Source organism: Diplotaxodon limnothrissa, linkage group LG22 (assembly GCF_057381915.1).
Source record: "Diplotaxodon limnothrissa isolate DT_005_m linkage group LG22, D_limnothrissa_male_GT1.1, whole genome shotgun sequence".
Classification (NCBI taxonomy): Eukaryota; Metazoa; Chordata; class Actinopteri; order Cichliformes; family Cichlidae; genus Diplotaxodon; species Diplotaxodon limnothrissa.
In genome coordinates, this window is record NC_140616.1 from 27,410,550 (window position 1) to 27,426,677 (window position 16,128).

Below are 16,128 nucleotides of genomic sequence, written 5' to 3' on the forward strand. Positions count from 1 at the left end.
AGCAGTGAGAAATAGTCATGACAGCAATGTAAGCTGACACACAAACAGTTTGGTTTTGCACAGTCTGATGGCAGACTGAGCACCAAACTGATATCCGACTGAAAGACATGCACAGCAGACCTTTTCCACCACATGTGACAAAACCTCAAAGTGGAATGTTAGCTAGCATGTTAGATTCAAAAATCACAGCCCTGACCCTGCATGCTTTATATCAAACTATATTTTGAATCTGACTTTGCTGTTGGCTCTTTTGTTCTCATGATAGATGACAGTCAGTCTGTCGTAGTTTTCAGCTATCAATAGGATCAATAGGATCAATAGGAGCCTTTAGTGTCCTCTGTATTCAATCCCAGTCAGCTGAGTGTGGCTGCGGAGGAGCAGATGGCGTTCACAGCCTGCCAGCATCAGTCTCCCTCTCTAACTGGATCTCTGGTGCTTCGCAGGACAAAGACGGGTGAGTGAGACACAGACACACATTGAGATGGGGAGGGCAAGGGGAGGCACAGAAGGGCTGTCTGTCAGCACTGTCCAGAGGCAGCACCAGCCAAAGTGTGTGTGTGTGTGTGTGTGTGTGTGTGTGTGTGTGTGTGTGTGTGTGTGTGTGTGTGTGTGTGTTAGAGGATTTGGTCTCATTTGGGGAGGCGAGACTTTGTTTGTGTGTGTGTTTGTGATTATCTTTTCATACATTCAGCCTTGTGGCTAAGACTGGGGCCTGAAAAAAAAATCTGTTTTTGTAATCAGGTCATTGCTTTGAATTAGGAGACTTGATTACTCATTTGAAATATTCTGATGAGTTTTCATTAAAACAGAAAAAAATCTATGTTAATATAGAAGTACATAAAAGATTCAATATACTGGTATATGCTTACAAGAAGAGAAACTGTCCATGTCTACATGGACATTTCAAAGCCTTGTGATGAAACAGAAGACAAGCGGTTGCATGATGGGGGGGTTGCATTATCTCCTACTGGGCAGCCACTGTGTCACCAGCAGCTGATCCACAGGAAGCATTCCTCTTTAGTTGTAGGAGTAGTGGAACCTTCTTTTCAAAAGCAGTCAGCCATGCTGGTGTGTGTTGTGGCTGGAGCTGGAAGCCTGACCCATTTTTTAAGTCCAGACAAACACAGTGTGCTGCACCACCAGCCTGCCTCCTCCCCTCTTTCCCTCCCGTCACAGAAACGATGAGATCCAATCATTAGCTGATCTGAAAATGGTAATGCTTTAATTGTGGACAGGAAGCCTGGTAGGTATAATGTGCCTCTGGGGCATGGTAAGGCAAGTGCAGCTGCAGGTAGATGTATCCCAGTGATGTTTAACTGTTGGCGGGTAGCTGTTTAGGACTAAAGTGCAGCTGATGATTCAAATCTCAGAGTAATCAAATGCTACTTTACAGAGAGCCCAAAAGCCCTTTTTGTAAATACTGCATGCAAGACGATACAGTCTGCCTGTTGTTACCATGGCTTTAAATCTATAGGACGTGTTTAACTGTAGCGATAACTTTTATGTAACTGTGAGTTACATAACAACCATCTCAGCTGTTTCCCTCTCTGGGAGTCTGCAGGCTATCTAGTAGTGGTTTCAGCATGCATGCCCCCACCCCCATTCTTGCTCTGCAAATGTGTGCACAAGGCTGTGTGTATGTCAGAGTGATGGCTGCTCACGTGCAGATTGAACCGTAGAAATGTGTTGTGTTTTAAATTCAGAACAAGGGAGGGGATTTGATCATTGTCTACAAGTGAATAGTTAAAAAAAAAACAATAATTAAAAATAAAATATTGATAAGCATTTGTGGCCTGTTGGTTAATATTAAACTGTTGATATATTTTATTCTTTGCCTTAATGTTTGTCTTAAATATGACAGAATAACCACAAATAGAAAGAAAATCACTGTGAATGTAATAGAAAACACAGATCACTGTGTATATGAAATCTATCTGTGATATTCACATGGTTTTCAATTAGGCTCGGCATATCAGGGCCGTATTCTTTCCCTAAAACTAATCCCATTAATCGTTATTGGTCATTTCCAGAATATCTAGACTCCATATTTCTCTTCATTAAGCATGATAATGTCTGGAAAAAAGGAAAAGTGACGTGATACAGACAAATAGCTATATAGACAAATACGACCATTCACTAGCTTAAAAGTATTGTCTAACAGGCGAGCAATGAGAAGGGCCATACCCTGAGGCATTAGGGCAATAATAAAGCCTTCCAGCATGTGGCCCAAAAGAGAAAGAAATGTGGCCCATGTGGATAAAAGTTATTATTTAGAACACACAGGATTACCTGTGAGCAATATTATGGTCTTAAAAGCAAAGTAATTTTTTCAGGATGTTGTGTCTATTTGCTAAGATGTGTTCCTACATAGAGCCCATGTAAAACCTAAACTCTTTATACACTGATCAGGCATAGCACTCTGATAACCTGCCCAATGTTTTGTTGGTCCCCATTTTATACTAAAACAGCCCTGACCTGTCGAGACATGGACTCCACTAGACCCCTGAAGGTGTGCTGTGGTATCTGCACCAAGATGTTTGCAAGATCTTTGTTTTTAAGTCCTGTAAGTTGTGAGATGGGATCTCTGTGGATTGGTCTTTTTTGTCCTGCATATCCCACAGATGCTTAGTTGGCTTGTGATTTGGGGTACCCCGACACCAAGTCACCATCTCAAAGTCATTGTTGTACTCCTCATCCATTCCTGAACTGTTTCTGCTTTGTGGCGGGGCACATTATTGTGCTAAAAGATGCCACATCCATCATGGAATACTTTTTCTGTGAAAGAGTATACAAGGTCTCCAACAATGCTTGGGTAGATGGTACGTGTCAAAGTAGCATCCACATGGATGGCAGGACCCAAGGTTTCCCAGAAAAAAATGCCCAAAAACATCACATTGCTTCACTGGTTTCCCTTCTTCCCATAGTGCATCCTCGTTCACAAGTTAGCATGGGCACCCTGACTGATCTGCAGCTATCCAGCTCCATACACAGCAGACTGAGATGCTGTGTGTATTCTGGCACCTTTTTATCAGCATGACGTTTTTTTTAGCAGTTTGACCTACAGTAGCTTGCCTGTTAGATCAGACCACACAGAACTGCCTTCGGACCTTACTTGGACCACTTTTAATGAATGCTGACCACTGCAGAACAGGAACACCCACAAGTACTGCAGTTTTGCAGATGTTGTGACCCAGTTGTCTTGCCATCACAATTTAGCCCTTGTCAGACTCGGTCAAATCTTTTAATACATCAACCTTGAGGACAAAATCTACACTTGCTCCTTAATATATCCCACCCACTAACAGGTGCCGTGATGAAGTGTTATTTACATCATCTGTCAGTGGTCAGAATGTTATGCCTGGTCGGTGTATGTTCTAACTTCACTTTGTTGCCACTGGTTGAATTGCCAACAGCATCACAAGTAAGAATAGCTGCCCCCTGGTGCATTTTGCCATAACTGACCATATTTAGCTAATCAATAAGATAACATGTACTGATTCTTATATAGCACTTTTCTACTCTCCCAGAATACTCAAAGTGTTGTATACAACATGCCTCATTCACTTCCTTCCATACTTAAGTGCAATCTAAGCATTCACACACATTCACACTCCGATAGATACATCAAAGAACAACTTGGGGTTAGTATCTTGCCCAAGGATACTTGGCATGCAGACTGGGGAAGCCAAGGATCGAACCACTAACCTTCCAGTCAGTAGCTGAGCTGCTCTACCACCTGAGCCACAGCCACCCACAACAATAATGTAAAATATTATAATATAAGCTTGGTTATGCTCAATGAATGGAAAGCAATAGGATGTCAAAATGTTTTTTGAGCTTGGTCCTTGTTGGGTGTGACAAACATGGCACAAGATGCAGATGGAAACATGGCTATGGGAACCAGTATTTTAAAAAACATGTGATTATGTTTTTTTAAAATACTGGTAACCTTCTGAATCCATGCCTCAGATATATCCCTTCTATTATTTAACTCCCCATTATTCCTCCTAATCTCACACCCCAACGCCACCTGCACTGTGGCCTTGTCCTCCCACTATCTTGTTGCCTCAGTGTGTACAAAACAGTCCCTAATGAAGGCTAACAGATGGGACTCACATCCACTCAAATAACAGGCAGGGGGAGAGATGTGAAAGTGATCACCTTTTTTGTTCCACTAGTCTGGACAGCACAGTAGTTTGTGTCTTTGTTCAGCAGTATGTCACTTGTTATGCTGTAAGCATCTAACAGAAGCAAAACACAGAGCTGGGATTGATATTACCTTTAACTCGCTGTTAATAATGCATGCCAGCGACACACAGCATAATGGAATTGAATTGGCTTTGCCGCATCAGCAAGTTTTGAAAGCAGACATTCATGTCTCAGTGTAATAATTTGGCTGTAACACAACTACATACTGTTATCATGGATATGTAATCAAAAGCAATCTAGTCTTTCAATTATTTTTCCCGTTTATTCACATAAATTGTTGCCAGTAATACAATACCAAGTAAATGTAAAAGTGGGGGAACCTTAAAATCTAATTGGGAAAATTATTCTAGTCAACATAAATATGTGTGTGAACTCCAGTAGATTGTTTTTTGTGACAACAGACCGTGTAATGTCCCAAATTCTGGCTTTCAGGTTTTCAGGGTTATGGCTCTTTGTGCAAAGCTTCTAACCTACAGCCATACTATCAAGGTGAGGTTCGACCTTCAACCTTCCCAGTCCATTACTGTAATCACACAGTTCATAGGCTGAGGATGTTGCTGGCTTTCACACAAAAGGATCATTTAATTTGCTGTCAAAGATACATCTCAAGATAAATTGATCGGTAACAATCCTTTTACATTTTTTGGAACATAGTTTTAGTGTTTTGGGTTTTTTTCTTTGTTTTTTAAGTTGGATGTCTTGGATATTTTTTGAACCCCAAAAACTGCTATTATTGGCTGTGGTCAAAATAATATTTTTAAAGCTTTTTGAAGAATGCATCATCAGCCTGGTAGCTGAAAACTTTACACATTGTAGTTTGGGCTGTTATCATGTTATATGAGACTTTAAATGTTTTGTAGGACATGAGCTTTTCTCCCATCACTGGAAGTCAGGCCCTTGAAAATGGAAAGCTATCAAGTCTAAACAGAATCTTAAATATAGAAAATACTTTAGTTTTCTTCTATATATTCAAGGCTTAGATAAATATTTTATTTTGGTGTTGCCCTGTTCCTGTTGTCCTCCCTGACACAGCCTATAGTGAAATAAGAGCCCAGGCCACATGGGAGAGCTTGTTTTCAGCACTGTAAAAACAGCCTAAGCTCTCTTAAGGCCATGGTTATGGGGTAATGGGGAAGAGAGGGGGGTGAGGAAGATAAAAAAGAAAGATGAGAAACATGGGGAGTCACCACTGACTACAAAGTGATGCAGGGTGGGGACATAGATGGGAATAGTTGGTGCTGAATCAGGGCTTGTTACCTCCTCTGGGACTGTGATGTCAGCCCCAGGACAGAGAGCGAATGAGAGGCAAACAAAGGAATAAGGAGGATGGAGGGAGGTGAAGTGGTAAGGGAGATCTTAGGGGGATTGACAAAGAAGACTTGCAGAGAGGAGATGGCTGCTGAAAGCTGCAGGCAAACACTGGATGTTAATGGAGATGCATTGCAGAACTACAATCTAATTTCAGTTCCCGTAATAAAATTACTTTTACAAGTAAAATAATAGTTATTGATTTATCACACTGATTAACTTGAGGAGGTGGGGCTTGCACATTTATTTATTTATTTATTTAACCATTGACCAGATTTGGTGCCTCAGCATTGGATACTGATTTGCACTGTCAGATTAGTCTGGGGTTTCGTAGTTTGCTGCTGAGCAACAGTTATAATCCCAGTCTGGGCGATTATCCTGATAATATCATACAGATGTTTGCATGTGAAGCTCAGCCCAGTTTAATTCAGAGTTTCATTACACACACTCTGTTTCAGTGGCCCTTAACTCTCAGCTCTTAGATATGACACTGATCTTTCACCTCATTGTGAACTGAACTAAGGCCCACACAGCTGTCTGTAAACAATGTAAGAAACTCAGCTCAGTTCGGTTTTATTTATATGGTGACAAATCACAACAACAGTTGCCTCAAGGTGCTTGGACTGTGGATTATGGGTGAAAGCTGGAATAGCCACAGAGAACCTACACAGACGCAGAGCATGACATGTGTGCGAACTCCACACAAGTTTTACATAAATATATGACATAAATTACAATTACAAAAATTACATGCAACTGCAATCCCAGCATTCAGTCCTAAATCAGGTCGTCTTCAGTTCAGCAGTTTGTCTTGTCTGTTGTTTTGTCCAAGTGATGTTCAGGTCAAGACAGATCGATATAAGCGCTGTAGAAGAAACTGCTCAGGATCCTGACATTTAAGTGTGATGAATCATGGCTGTTTTTGTTGTTCTCATGTGTAGAAATTCCTTCTAATATTCTTTTAGCAACTGCATAATGCACTGTTAAATCAGTGTATGGCTGCCAAAAGAGTTCAGTTACTAACAATAGCAATTCAGTGTAGTTCTCTTTGAAAATGGATTTGACTGAGCACCTCATCGATAAAAAGAATGAGTAGTATTTGTAGCTTCTTTGAGAAGGCACTGCAATTCAATTACAGCTTTTTCGAGGTTGAGAAACAAACTTGTGTGCTTGTAGATTATAGTTTATATATGTTTTGTTCACACTGATCACCTGCGTACAATTTCATAATGTTGTAAACCTGCTCAACATTTGGCAATAAAACCCTTTCTGATTCTAATATTGATTCTGATTCTCTAGAAGTCTGTGAAAGGCAGTCTGCAGACTGCGACAGATTTGAGTCCAGTGCGTGGAGGAAAAATGAGAGATGGAAGAAGGACAAGGGTAATCCTCCTTGAATCTGTCGTTGAACATGACCAATTAAGATGGGACTTTATCTGAAAGACGGCAGAGGGGGTCAAGATGTGGGGATTTTGACTGTCTGTCCTTTTTATCTGACTATATCTTTAGAAAGAAAATTCTGGAAAGAGGGAGGAGGGAGATTGGGCCTTTTTAAAAAAAAAAAAAAAAGGTCAAACATGCTAGAGATAGCAGGGCATAATGTTGTTGTAAAGTGACTTGGTCGCCGTGAGAACGGGGTCAGGCTAATGCTTGTTTCATCTTATTGGGAGAGAGTGATGCCAAGCTGAGCTGTCTGACAGAGAGCTTATGGAGGGCGAGGAGTTGTGCTGTCCTGCGTGTGTGTGTGAGTGATGCCAGGCTTACTCTGCCAGTCTCCGCCCCACCACTGTTTGGGTGATGTCATGTTTGTGTGTGTGAGCATGTGTGTGTTTGCAGCCTTGTGATCTGTCCCTGGACAAAGAATGAAGTCACTTGCAAGCTCACACACACTTTAAGGAAGACTGGATGCAAATGGCAAAAACAGTTGTTAATAGCAGCATCTATGCACTGAGGACGGGGGATTAAAATGGATGTTTTGGTTGCACTTACTTAACTCAACTGATGCAGGGATCAGCAGCATGTTCATAGATTGCACACTGCGTAATCTATCAGTTTGCCTAATGGTTTCCAACTAAATATGTTTAGTAGATTATTTTGCCTGTTTTATTTTGCCCTCTTGCTGAAGCCCTCTACCAAAAAAGATACAGAAATATTTGTTTTTTCTGCTCTTACATTCTCTTTGTATCCACTGATCTGTGACATTCCTCAAGGACGTATTCTAGGACGTCCTTAATCTTCTCTTTACATGCGTCTATAAGTGCACAAAAACATTAATGTTTGATCATGAGCATTGAAATGCAGTTAAATGCACTTAATCAGTTAACTGCATTTAACTGATTGGATTACCAAAGTAACTGTGGATAGATGCTGTTCCATCATTTACATTGAGCATCACATTGGTTAGCTAATGACAGCCCACACCACCCTGAGGGTTCAGCTGACTGGCAAACTATATATTCATATATGGTGAGCTCTTTAAGATAGGCTAGCCAGTCCAGAGTTGCTGTACACCTGTCAGCCACATGGCAACCCACCGCTACAACCCCAGCTCCTCCTATCATTTCTGTTAAGTTGATTTGTTTTTATTGTTGCCTGCTCTGTTGTCCACTGGAGTCTACACATGGGAGGATAGTGAGGGATACTCTCCTGACCTCATGCTGTCCACATATCAAATTCAAATTCAAATTTTATTTGTCACACACACAACCATACAGAGTATGACATGAGGTGAAATGCTTGTAGCTTGTAGCTGTGCAATGCCCGACCATTAAATGACAGTGGCTTTACAGTATTTACAATTTACAGGTTATACAAAATTGACAGATTTAACTTAGAAATTTACAGTAAAAAAATGTGCAAATAGCAGAAAGAGATTATAAATTATAGGAAGTGTGCATGAAGAAAAACCAGAGTGCGTGTGGTGATGTGTGTGAGAGTCCAGTCTTATAGTGATGTAATGTGTGTGGGAGAGTCCAGTCCTACACCTGGTTCAGGGCCCGAATAGCCTGGGGGAAGAAGCTCCTCCTCATTCTCTCTGTTTTGGCCTTGAGGGAGCGGAAGCGCTTCCCAGACCTTAACAGTGAGAAGAGTCCATTGTTGGGATGGGAGAGGTCCATCATAATCTTCCTAGCTTTGGTCTTGCACCGCTTGGTGTAGATGGACAGCAGGTCAGGGAGCTCTGATTGAATGATGCGTTCGGCTGAGCCCACCACTCTTTGCAGATCTCGTCTGTCCTGCTTGGTGCTGTCCCCAAACCAGGTGCAGATGTTTCCCGTCAGGACGCTCTCGATGGTGCAGGAGTAGAAGTTCTTGAGCACCTTCAGTGGCAGATGGAAGTCTCTAAGTCTTCTGAGGAAGAAGAGACGCTGATGGACTTTCATAGCCAGCATGTTGATGTGACAGGACCATGACAGGTCCTGAGTGATGCGGACACCCAGGTATCGGAAACTGTCTACTCTCTCCACTGGCGTGCCACTGATGATGAGGGGTTTGTAATTCCTCGCCTGCTTTGTAGTGAAGTCCACGATCAGCTCCTTAGTCTTGCTGATGTTTAGGAGGAGGTTATTCTCCTGGCACCAGGTCTCCAGGTTCCTAATCTCCTCCAGATAGGCCGTCTCGATGTTGTCGGAGATCAGGCCCACAACAACAGTGTCGTCAGCAAACTTGACGATGGAGGTGGTGTCTGATGTGTCTACACAGTCATAAGTGTACAGTGAGTACAGCAGGGGGCTTAAAACACAGCCCTGAGGCGCTCCAGTGCTGAGTGAGATGGAGGGGGAGACTTGTTTTCCCACCCTCACTGATTGGGGTCTGTCTGTGAGGAAGGTGAGGATCCACTGACACAATGATGAGCTGAGTCCTAGATCCGTCAACTTGGTGAAAAGCTTAGAGGGAATTATTGTGTTGAATGCTGAACTGTAGTCCACGAACAGCATCCTAACATAATTCCCTCTGCCAGTGTCCAGGTGACTCAGGGATGTGTGGAGCAGGTGAGATATGGCATCGTCTGTGGAACGATTAGTCCGGTAAGCAAACTGAAGTGAGTCGATGGTGGCAGGAAGTGAAGAAGTGATGTGATCTCTCATCAGTCTTTCAAAACACTTCATTACAATTGAAGTCAGTGCTACTGGACGGTAGTCATTGTGGCAAGCGGGCTGTTGTTTCTTTGGAACAGGGACAATGATGGACTGTTTGAAGCACGTGGGAACCACTGCTTGGGCCAGGGAGAGGTTGAAGATCTCCGTGGTCAGGGCAGGCTCTCAGGACCCGGCCAGGGATTGCATCTGGTCCTGCTGCCTTCCGGATGTTCACCCTCCTGAAGGTGTTCCTCACGGCATGCTCTGTGATGATGAATGCATTGTCTTCACTGGTGCACTCCGAGCGCGCGCAGCCGTTTGTTGTTTTAATTGCTGCGGCGTTGAAGCGAGCGTAAAACGTGTTCAGCTCATCAGCCAGTGAAGCGTCGGCATTTATCATTGAAGAAGCTGGTCGTTTATAGTCCGTTATTGTCCGCAGTCCTTTCCACAGGCTCCTAGAGTCACACTGTCGTAGCTGTGACTCTAGCTTTTCCCCGTAGCTCCACTTTGCCTTTCTGACCGCGCTGCGCACGTTGTAAGACGCAGCCTTGTATAGGTCCATATTACCGGAGACGAGCCCTTCATTGAAGGCAGCGGTGCGTGATCTCATATGTGTGGTATGAGGTACATATGTATGGTAGGGCAGAGAGGTTGCAGAACAGAGCCTTGCCACCACATAGTTGGCATGTTCTCCCCGTGTGTCTACATGGGTTCTCTCCGAGTGCTCCGGCTTCCTCCCAAAGTCCAAAGATATGCAGTTACACAGGGATTGGTGAAGGAGAATGGATGGATGGATGGAAGTAGCTATTCTTTTTGACAACAGTGGATCTGACTGAAATGTGCACTGTGTTTTGTAACACTACAACAAAATTTCCTTAATGTCCCCAAACTATCCTTATCTTTCCCTCAATCTAACAAAGTTGTTTTTGTGCCTAAAACTAGGAGGGCATACACATGATATTGATCTGTTTTTATAATATTCTTTATTTATTTTTTGGTTGCTCGCTGTAACAGAGGGTAATGGCAAAACAACCCTTATATGTATATGTTGATCCTAAGATGTTGGTTTTGATCTTTTTATGGGATTTGCAGCAATAAAAATGTGGAAGCATTTATTTTTTGAATTTATTTATTTTTTAGTTATTTTAGATTGTATGATAAATGATAGTAAAAGCAAGGAATAATTACCAAGCAATAAGAAAACACTGAATCGACGCTCCTGTAACTCCTTAACTTGTAACTCCTCCTCTTGTCCCTTTTGTTTTTAGGATCCCTTTTGTCTTTGACCCTCTCTCATGTCTTCTCCTCTCTTTCCTTTTGAGGCTCTTGGGCGTTGGAAATAGCACGTTGACTTCCACGTGAAGGCTTTTCTTTTCCCTGCCTGTCTGGCATCCTCTCTGTGACCCACGTCTGCATGGCCTCAGTGTCAGTCTTATTCATCCCCTCCCTTTCTTTAATTCACAGTATCTCTTTCTATATGTCTCTTTAACACTTACTCTGTCCTCCACAGCAGCTTTGTCATTCTCTCTTTGGCCTGTCCACTGGTGGTGCAAACAGCACAAAGAGCTATGGAGATTGCAATGGAGAGTAAGTGGAGTATCGTAAAGGATGCTGCTACTGCTGTTCATTCACTTAGCTTCGACTGATAGCACAGCGTTTGGCTCTAATCTGTTTGTCAAAGGAACCACGATGCATTTCTGTAGAGCAATTACACGACATTTTCCTTGAGGAAAACCAATAGCTAACCGCCTCTACCATGCTGTTCAATTATGTAAGAAAACAGAGAGCTTTTCTGCGTGCTGCTCTTCTGTTCTGTGGATTTAGAAACAAACTCTGTAGTAATTTATGATTTGTAAAAGTGTGCACAGTCTGATGTGTTAAGAGAGATGAATGCTAATCATGGAATTCAGAGTTGGCAGTTCACTGCAGCCAAAGCTATTTTTAGATATTGCTTCCACATTTCATGACTTGGTTAAAATAATAATAATAAAGAAAATAACAGGGTCAAGCACAGCTCCATAAACAAATGCATTTTCAAATTAATTCTTCACGTTTTCTCGTGTTCTAAAAAAAAGGGGAAAAACCTCCATAATTGCATTTAAATCAAATAAGGTCCAAGCATCTCTCAAGGCTAGGTTACCCTAGCAACATGTTATGTACCAGCAGTCTGGGTGAGGGAGCCACATCAGAGGAGTGGGGGATGTCTGAGAATGCAGGGGGAGACTTTTAGCAGAGATAATAAATCTCAAATTTATTAAACACTTCTGTTTTACTTGATCAAAAACATACATGGATATCCCATTAGCATGGTAGCGATTATTATGTATTTAACCAACAGTGCCTCCCTTACATAATCTGTGGACCACAGCATCAGTTAACATAACATAGGAGAGACATGTGCTTTACATGGTTCTCTCTGCAGAGAGAGGGAGACAGAGATGGGTGTGTCCAAATGCAAGTCATCACTGGGTTTTTAAATGAAAAGATGTGTGCAGGAATGTTAAATCCAAAACCTTGAAACTGTGATGTTTTTTAAACCATGATATTAATGTGATGCTTGGTACCTCTGCCAAAACTAGTGTAAAACAACTGTATTTCAGCCATTTTCGTTCTCCCAGACATAACAAAGAAATCCTCCCCAAGGTGTACAAAGATGATGTGAGGTGAATGATAATTTAGTGAATGTCTCCATCTGCTGCACACCAAGAGGAACTGCTGCATTATGTAACAGGCAGGTGCCAATATGCTCATACTTGAAGGAAAAAATAAGTGCTTGTGCACACTTTAATTGATCCACACATGCCCTTATTTTAATAATAATGGATTGGATTTATATAGCGCTTTTCAAGGCACCCAAAGCGCTTTACAATACCACTATTCATTCACTCTCACATTCACACACTGGTGGAGGCAGCTACCGTTGTAGCCACAGCTGCCCTGGGGCAGACTGACAGAAGTGAGGCTGCCATATCGCGCCATCGGCCCCTCTGGCCAACACCAGTAGGGCAGAGTGTCTTGCCCAAGGACACAACGACCAGAACAGCGAGCCCAGGGATCAAGCTGGCGACCTTCTGGTTACAGATGCGCTTCCCAACCCCCTGAGCCACGGTCATCCTGTTTTACAGATGTAGAGAGCGATTTTCACAACTTCAGCTGTCTTTAGTTATTATGGCTATTTAGGATTCTGTCTAATCTAGTCTTCTTTTGCCTTTGAACATCAACTAGCTGTCTAATCAGAGGTTTACTTGTCTTTATCAGTTTGCAGTTGACCCCACATCTTTTACATTAGAACTTTCAATCCCATGCTGTGGGACTGTTGCATGTAATGACTAACCAAGTGACAAGTGAAAAAAGGGAGCTGTGGGGCTCACTAAACTACCTTCAATAATTAGTTACTCCAAACGATGAAATGTGTCTGTTAGACTCCATTCCTAACAGACACATTTCAAAGACGTCCTGCCAGTAATTAATGCTTCCATTTTAAACATGACCTCTTTATCTCTGTTAGCACAGGCTTTCAAGGTGGCTGTAATTAAACCACTGTTTAAAAAATCCAGACTTAATCCAGCTGTCTTAGGTCATTATAGACTGATTTTTTTAACCTTTCTCTTTTTTAATTCTTTTTTTTTAAAGATTTGCAGAGGAATTTCCTGTTTGAAGAGTTTCAGTCAGGATTCAGAGATCATCATAACACAGAAACTGAACTAGTGAGAATCCCAAGAGTCAGCTCCGTGTTTGTCTTGTTTGACTCATGCATTCGATACAGCTGATCACAATATTTTAACTCTAGAATGCAGATTTCAGGTTGTGCATGTCTTCTCAAAGGTTGGTTACAGTTCCAGAGGCTTCTGTGCTGGAACCATTGATCCTTAATCAGCTCCAAATACTACAGAGTCATCACTCGCACCGAGTCTAATGACACTATTACCCCTATTCTCATCCAGCTTCATTGTTTCCCCATTCCTCAATGGATCCAGTATAAGATTTTGAATTTCACTTTTAAAGCTCACAGTGACTTGTTACCCCAATATTTTTCAGACCTCAGCCCTGCGCTCAGTTTCAGCTGGTCTTCTAAGTGTTCCTTAATTCAAATTTAACACCATGGGTGCCAGAGCCTTTAGCTCTACTCGCCTCATCTCAGGGGCTATTAGCACTTCAGCATCATCAGCTAGACTCTTTGACACAATTCAAATACCAACTTAAAACCCACCCATTTACATCTGCAAGTTAGCAATAATTATTATTATACTTTTTACACTGCGTATATTTTCAGTGTTATGCAGATGATACCCAGCTATATTCATCTATAAAGCCAGACGGCACAAATTAACTAGTCAAATCATAGGCATGTGTTAAAAAGATAAAGGACTGGATGAACTCTAATGGATGAACTAATTTGCTGTTTTTCTACATTCAGACTAAAAGAAAGTAGAAACTGAGGTTATAGTACTTGACTCAGAAATATGCTGTCTCAGAGTGATGAGTAAAGGCTAGTTCATGCATTCAATACTTCTAAGCTGGACGACTGTAATACATTATCAGCGGGTGCAATGACAAGGATGAGAAAGAGAGATCATGTTTCCTCTGTATTGGATTCTCTTCACTGGCTCCCTGTTAAAGCTAGAATTGAATTTAACACTTGAACTTGTAGTATAAAGTGTCTCCAGGCAACTGTTGTTGTAATTTGGCGCTAAAGGAATAAACTTGAATTAAATCAAAATGAATTGAATTGAACTGAATGTCACTGTTACTTTCTGGAGACATAAGTTAGCATATTTAGAGACTGGAGATTGAAGTTGTCAGCCAACATTAGCAAATAGGTAGCAAGCCACACCCTTGAATATTATCTGTCAGATAAATATATGTGTCAGATAAATTCATTAAAAACTGTTTTAAAATGCAACAAATTGTGAATACAGTTCAGAGATTCAATACAATAACTTAACTGAGGTGAGGCCGAGCACACGGTGATGGGCTAAAGCTCCTGTGTCAGCACACTTTCAAACTGGCCTAACATTAAGCTTCAACTCAAATGTAATCTGCTATTTGTTTATCCACTGAGACATTACTTACTAAAACAGATACTAAAGTATTTTTGTACCAGCTGGACCTCACAAGGCTATTTGAGCAACTGTAAGTGTTTTTGGTTTTAGCCATCAAACTTCCTGCTTGGTTACATGGTGACACTTTTGGCCTGTCAGTTGAGCTTGCTAAATTGGCATTTTCTTTGAAGGTGTTGTCAAGTAATAGTAGGATTGAAATGGATGCAGCATTTCACATGCTTCGTTTCTGTTACAGAGGTCCAGCACAGGGAGAAGAGGCTGAAGCAGGTCATCAATAAGGATATCCTTGTGCACTGCTGCATTTATCTTTCCATCTACCCTGACTACTCTCTCAGTTCCTGCTGCCAAAAACCATCCCTATTGCATGACACTTCCACCACCATGCCCCACTGTAAGAAAAGGTATTCGCCAGGTGACGAGCAGTGCCTGTTTTTTTTCCAAACATGATGATTCAGGTGGAAGAGTTCAATCTTTGTTTCATCAGACCAGACAATTGTGTTTCTCATGATCTGGTCCTTCAGGTGCCTTTTGCCAAATTCCAGGCAGGCTTGCTTTTAGGCTTCCACCTTGCCACTCTACCATACAGGCCTGAGTGCTGCAGAAATGGTTGTCCTTCAGGAAGGTTCTCCTCTCACCACAGAGCTCTTGTTTGTGTTAAATAAATAAAAAGGGGAATGGCTATGTGTTACTCTTAATCTGAGGTCAGAGTTATTTTAAATAATTAAATAATTTGAATCCGGCTGAACCTGATAAGGACCAGATTATTTTTTTTATCATGTCCTCAAAACCTTGGTGCTGAAAGAGGGTTTACTGTCTTTTTCAAATTACTATACCGAATTGTGTCCATAGATCCATACCTTCCCTTTTTGCCTTACAACTGGCAAAAGCACTTCTGGAGGAAATTTACAAAAAACAGACTGAGCTTTTAGGCGTCAAACACAACACCGTTTTTCTTCTGTTCTAAAACAGCATGATCTGAATATTGCAAATCCATCAATTCGACTGTACATGCTATTGGAGAGCTACTTATCAGACAACCCAACAACCCACCCTGGAGGCAAAAAAGCTTTATGCAACTTTACTCACATATGCAGCATTGTGAAATCTGTAAACACATTTAACCTGGTGGTTCCCCTTCATGCCAGGCATCTGTTGTTTAGACTTTTTACAAATACAGCAAATTAAGTTTATAATAGAGATATAATTAATTTGACAAAAATGGTCAGCATTTAGGGTTTTCAGTCAGGGGTTCAGTTATTCATGTTAGTGTATACGATTAGTGGTGGCTCCATAGTGTAGTGGTTCACATGCTCAGCTGGCAAGTAAAGGCTACTGCTCACCTTCTAGCAGGATAAACAAATCCCTGTTGGGGTTGCGTCAGGAAGGGCATCACAGCGTGTGTTGCTACCTGTTGTAGTGCTACTTTGTGACAAGAGAGAAGCTGAAAGTAGCTACAGTATTTACATGCTAAC